This window comes from Rhinolophus sinicus, chromosome 5, assembly GCF_057876585.1.
Source record: "Rhinolophus sinicus isolate RSI-liver-muscle chromosome 5, RSI-T2T, whole genome shotgun sequence".
In the NCBI taxonomy this organism is placed as follows: Eukaryota; Metazoa; Chordata; class Mammalia; order Chiroptera; family Rhinolophidae; genus Rhinolophus; species Rhinolophus sinicus.
In genome coordinates this window covers 71,572,917-71,579,613 of record NC_142505.1, presented here as the reverse complement: position 1 = coordinate 71,579,613, position 6,697 = coordinate 71,572,917, and the positions used below count along the sequence as shown (strand labels likewise).

The following is a 6,697-nucleotide window of genomic DNA, read 5'->3' as shown; positions in this document are numbered from 1 at the left end:
AACCATCAACAAAATGAAAGGACAACCTATCAACTGGGAGAAGACACATATTTGCCAATGATACATCAGATAAGGGGTTGATATCCAAATATCCAAAATTTATAAAGAACTCATTCAACTTAACACCAGTAAAACAAACAATACAATTAAAAAATGGTCAGAGAACCTGAACAGACATTTCTTCAAACAAGACATGCAGATGGCCAATAGACATATGAAAAGATGCTCAATATCACTAATCATCAGAGAAATGCAAATCGAAACCACAATGAGGTGTCACCTCACACCTGTCAGAATAGCTGTTATCAATAAAGCAACAAACAAGAAGTGTTGGCGAGAATGTGGAGAAAAGGGAAGCCTTGTGCGTTGTTGGTGGAATAGCAAATTGGTGAAGTCACTATGGAAGACAGTATGGAGGTACTTCAAAAAATTAAAAAGGGAACTACCTTATGACCCACTGGGTATTTATCCTAAGAAATCCAAAATACTACTTCATAAAGATACATGCACCCCTGTGTTCTTTGCAGCATTATTTACAATAGCCAAGATATGGAAGCAACCTAAGTGCCCATCAATAAACAATTGGATAAAGAAGAAGTGGTACATATATACAATGGAGTATTACTCAGCCATAAAAAAGAATGAAACTTTACCATTTGGGACAACATAGATGGACCTAAAGATTATTATGCTAAGTGAAATAAGTCAGAGAAAGAAAACACCATATGATCTCACATATATGTGGAATCTAAAGAACAAAATGAATGGTTTTTCCCATCTTGCAAGATGGCAGGTGAAAAAACTGAGAAGCCGGACACCAAGGAGAAGAAACCTGAAGCCAAGAAGGCTGATGCTGGGGGCAAGGTTAAGAAGGCGAACCTCAAGGCCAAAACGCCTAAAAAGGGGAATTAACACTGTAGCCGAAACCCTGTCCTGGTCAGAGGAATCGGCAGATATTCCTGATCAGCTATGTATTCCTGAAAGTCCATGTACAAGAGGAAGTATTCAGCAGCTAAATCCAGGATTGAAAAGAAAAAGAAGAAGGTTCTTGCTACTGTCACAAAACCAGTTGGTGGAGACAAGAATGGTGGCACCCGAGTGGTTGAACTTCACAAAATGCCTAGATACTATCCTACTGAAGATGTGCCTCGAAAGCTGTTGAGCCATGGCAAGAAACCCTTCAGTCAGCACGTGAGAAAACCTGGGGCCAGCATCACTCCTGGGCCCATTCTGATCATCCTCACTGGGCACCACAGAGGAAAGAGGGTGGTTTTCCTGAAACAGCTGAGCAGTTACTTGCTACTTGTGACTGGACCTCTGTCCCTCCATTGAGTTCCTCTGCGTAGAACACACCATAAATTTGTCATCACCACCTCCACCAAAATTGATATCAGTGGTGTGAAAATCCCCAAACGTCTCACGGATGCTTACTTCCAGAAGAAGAAGAGTGTAAGCCCAGGCACCAGGAGGGGTAGAGCTTCAACATGGGGAAGGAGAAATACGAGATTATGGAGCAGCGAAAAATTGATCAGAAAGCCATGGACTCGTGTAGTGGGACAGCCGCCACGAGTCGAACGGTTCCTGACAAGGGGAGTGGGAATGAAAGAAGGCACTCGCACTTTGATGATGGCGATCGCGGACCCCAGTGTTCCTGGAGACGCTGAGTTTATTCTGTCCCCAGAATTTATACCTTCTGTGGACGTGCAGTTTAACAAGTACAAAAATGCATTACCTAGTTAACAGTAAAACTTTAACTTTAACACAGGAGACACAAAATTTACTGAAACTCCCAAATGTAATTATCTTATCAATTGCCCTGATAGGCATCAGCCTTCTGTTCTGGGAACTGGCCACTCCCACCACATTCCTGAGCAGCATGCAAGCACTCTCCAGATGCAGGCAGAGACAATTGCTTCAGGGGGAGGAAATAGGTTAAGTATAAACCGAGCCATTCTGTTAAGGCTTTAAAGTTAACTGCAACCATGGCTCCCCACAGACTCGCAAATTCTGCCTAAACTGAAAGCTGTTCCTCAGCTCCAGGGCTACCTCCGCTCTGTGTTTGCTCTCACAAATAGGGTTTATCCTCACAAACTGGTGTTCTAAATTAATTATGAAGAACTGTCATGCAGGGTGTCATGCGGGGTCTCTGGTCCCGCTCCCCACATAAGAATGCAGGATATGGGAGGCCAAAAAGGAACACCCATGGAGCCATAGATAGGGCAGTCATATCACTATAGTCTCGCTGGTGGCTGGGTTGGAGACACAGGAAGCAGGAGCCACACTGTCCGCAACCCACCGTCCTAAATGCAATCTGCTCTTGCTAGCCACCATCTTCTTGCTAGCCCCCATTTTTCTGCTACCGTAGCCACAGCAGTTATATTAGTGGCCAATGGCTCACTGGTTACAGCTGACGGCCAACTAGCCACAGCTGATGGCCATCCAATCACAGTTGATGGCCATTTACTACCTGAGCCAGCACCTTTCCACGTGAGGCTGAGAGCCTGGAAACTGCTCTCTGGGGCTCTGTCCCCACAAGAACCTAATTAAATGCCTGAACTGTTTAAAAAAAAGAACAAAATGAATGAACATACAAAATAGAAACAGATATTAGATACAGAGAATATACTGATGGTTGCCAGGCGTGAGGGTGGTTAGGAGGCTGGGTGAAAAAGGTAAAAGGATTAAGAAATACAAATTGGTAATTAGAAAATATTCACGGGGATGCAAGTACAGCATAGGAAATATAATTAATAGTATAATAACTATGCATAGTGACAGGTTGTCATGCAGGGACTCAGATCCCATTCCCCGCACAAGAATGCAGGTGAGGCCAAAAAGGAACACCAACGGATCTATGGATAAGAGGTTCATACCACTATATTCTTGCTGACGGCTGGGTTGCAGACACAGGGAGCAAACATCCGCCAGTACCCCAACAAGGGGTCTTCCTGCACCCAAGCTCACTGGTGGCCAGGTGAGACACAGGAAATAGGGTCCACACGATGTGCAATCTGCTGTCCGCTTTTCTGCCTGCCAACCAACCAACCAACCAACCAACACAGCCACGGTAGTTACATCAGTGGCCAATTGGTTAACTGGTTATAGCTGATGGCCAACCAGTCACAGCTGATGGCCATCTACTAACCGAGGCAGCACCGTTCCACGTGAGGCCGAGAGTCTGGAAACTGCTCTCTGGAACTCTGTCCCCACACAGGTGGTACTACGCTTATCGGAGGAGATCACTTCGTAAATTATATAAATGTCTGACCACTACGCATACATACACCAGAAACTAACGTAAAATAATATTGAATGTCCACTGTAACTGAAAAACAAAAAATAAAGTAAGTTAAAATAATGAAGATTAAAAAATGAATAAAAATCACGACGAGTCCAAACCACTAGTTTTGAGCTAGCAACAAGATATACCTGAAGTTTAGAGCAAATAAAAGATGGCCTGTGTCATGCGGGAGACCCTGCTCGCTGCGCCATTTGTCATGCAGGGCATCCTGCGGGGTCTCTGCTCCCGCTCCCCACACAAGAACGCAGGATATGGTGAGGCCAAAAAGGAACACCCACGGAGACATACGTAGGGGAGTCATACCACTATACTCTCTCTGGCGGCATTATACTCTCACTGGAGGCTGGATCCACACTGTCCGCAAACCGCCATCCACGCTTGCCAGCCCAGCCGCCATCTTCTTGCTAGCCCCCATTCTTCCTCTCTCTTCGCTAGCGTAGCCACAGCAGTTATATTAGTGGCCAACGGCTCACTGGTTACAGCTGACGGCCAACTAGCCACAGCTGATGGCCATGCAATCACAGTTGATGGCCATTTACTACCTGAGCCAGCACCTTTCTATGTGAGGCCGAGAGCCTGGAAACTACTTTCTGGGGCTCTGCCCCCACAGCCTGATTTGAAAATAGCTTTGGCAATACACTGAGTACCTGTGGGGACAGAGCCCCAGAAAGTAGTTTACAGGCTCTCGGCCTCACGTGGAAGGGTGCTGGCTCGGGTGGTGAATGGCCGTCGGCTGTGGCTGATTGGCCGTCGGCTGTGGCCGGTTAGCCGATTGGCCGCTGGTATAACTGCTGCGGCTACGAAGGGTTGCCGAGCAGAGCCGAGCAGAGCCGAAGAGAGCGGAAGAGGAGAGCCGAGAGAGAGGAACAGAGGAGAGAGTGGAGAAGAGTCTTCGGTCGGTCGGTTGGCGGAAAAGCGGACGGCAGGTCGGCGTCCGGTGGGCCCAGCCTCCACTGAGACCATAGTGGTATGACTCCCCTACCTATGGCTCCGTGGGTGTTCCTTTTCGGCCTCACCATATCCTGCATTCTTGTGTGGGGAGCGGGAGCAGAGACCCCGCAGGCCTCCCGGCCTGAAAGATGGCGCGGCGAGAAGGCCTCCGTGCACGACAAATGGTGCAGCAAGCAGGGTCTCCCGCATGACAGTACCTCTGTGTGGTTCACACTTGAAAAGTTAGTCTAGAAAACCAGACTTATTAGGAGACAGGGTTCATCAGTTATACAAAACCAGCTTTCAATATTCATGTGACAAAAGGTCAATGCCCAGAATAAAGTCATCTACTGAAGACCGATGGTGAAAAATAAAGTCTATATAAAGCTTGGCTTCTGCCCTCAAGCAGGGAGAGACAAGGTCCTATATACAGAGCAGTAACAATTGCTACAAGGCTGCAGCATGCAGGCAATGGCAGGAAGGGCTTCCTCAGCTCATCAGCTCTCCCGGAAGGCTCCTGGTGGGTGTAGCCTTGGAGCAGACACTTGAAGCACAAGTTTGGGGGAGTTAGTCCATGAAACTTGCAAACACTTTTAATGGCTGCGTCACGGAGCAGCTCTTGCTCCCTCTGGGGAGAAGGCGTCTGGGGAAATATGCTGGAAAGAGGAGTGAGGCTCTATTTCAACATTCACTGAGCTAAGTGAAACTTTTCTCCCAAGTTGTTTTAATTGGCTTGCAAAGAGCTGGCCCTTACTGGCTAATTAGTACTAGATGAGAGTCACCTATGGGGAAGAGCGGGTAGCACGTCCTGGGAGTCCCCGCTGCAGAGAAGAGACTCCTGGCACAGGCCCATTCTCTGCTAACTTGAGCCCTGGAGGGTGAATCATCAGACACAATCCTGATTTCCTGGATGCTCCCAGGGAGGACTCTGCCAGCCTATCACTGCACCTGCTTGTAGGAGGAGAGACACTAGAGGGCCCACTGAGCTCTCATTACCAGTTCATGTCCTGGGTGCCTCAGGAAAACACAGCTAAGGCTGATTCTACCTAAGTCCCTGGAATAAACTCCTTTCCCTAACTCCCCCACAGTCCCCTATGGAGTGGGCCCATGAGAAGTAAGTCAACGAAGATGCGGTAAAAGGTGGGCCCCAGTAGGAGGAGGATTAAAGACCTGAGGCTCCTAGAAAGTTAACCTGTGCGGAAGCTCTCACACCATGGCCAGTCCAAGCAAGGCAAGAGCTTCTCCTCTTTCTGCTCACACCGTGCTGCTGACCTGTTAGAGACTTCTTTTCCCATTTCAGGCAGGACTTTCTGTATGGCGCATGATGACTTCTCCCCTGAGATGAAACGTGGGGACCATGTTGATAGAGAGTGATTTTTTCTTTGACTGCACTCTCTGCTAAGTTCACCGATTTCCCTCTATCCTCGTCATCTTTCTCACACACAACTTTTGACTGAGAGGTAAAGGATAGAGGGACTGAACGATAAAACTATACTCCAAACCATGGCTCTTTCCGTTCAACTCTATGGGCACCAGAGGGCCTCTTTGGGCACCAGAATTTAGTGAAATCTTTCCATGTTCTGGAGTAGCCTTGTCAGAACTCTAGTTCCCTAGATTTTTACTGCTCTGATATTTTTGTGTCTAAGAATGTTCACTTTCCTTTCCCATTAGACTTGCCTACCACATCATCAATAAATTTTCCTTACATGATTATTTGGGATGAACGAAAACTCTTCCGACTATTGTAGAGGATATGCCCATGCATCATCTATGGTTCTTTCTCAAAATGAGCGTGTAATATAATAATGGGATGAGACGTGTTTGCAGCTTTGGGTAATGCAAGGAAGAATATGATGAGATCAAAGTGAGTAACATTAAATACCTACATTAGTCCATGTTATCATATCTCAAACATTTGCACTAAACTAATTCTAAAATAAAATACACAGTTCAGAAGGATACAATAAGTTTATCACATGTAGTCAGTTTCCCACTGGCACCAACATACTGTTGGGAATTCATGTACTACAGTCCAAGAAACACTATGTTATGTACTCAATACATGTCTGTGGAATGTGATTAGCAAAGAAATGAAGGGAAATGCAAAATTATTAGAGTCTTAAAAAATCAGAGGAGTCATTCAGCAGAGAATTAATGAAGGAAAAAGGATGAGAATCAGGAAAGATAAGTCATGGAACAGATAAATATGTAAGTTGATGACAAGTTATAAGTATAGCTTGAGGCCAAATCATGTTAGGTATTGTATTTGAAGGTAATATTTGGATTTTTCCTGGCCTCTTCAATATTTGCTATAAGGATTGGCTGACAGGATACAATCATTGCTTTAGAAGGATTAAACTGATCCTGTGTTCAGCATAACTATGTATAGGGAAAGGCAGGAGGCTATGGTCAAAGTTAGAGCTTGTCAGTGTTGGGACCAAGTCAGAAAGGAACTTACCATGAGGA

The 6,697-nt window shown here is 46.0% G+C and overlaps 1 pseudogene; it reads left to right on the top strand.

Annotated features, from left to right (window-relative positions):
- The first annotated feature begins 786 nt into the window (after positions 1-786).
- Positions 787-2,103, top strand: LOC109435681 (large ribosomal subunit protein eL6-like; annotated as a pseudogene).
- The last annotated feature ends 4,594 nt before the right edge of the window (positions 2,104-6,697 follow it).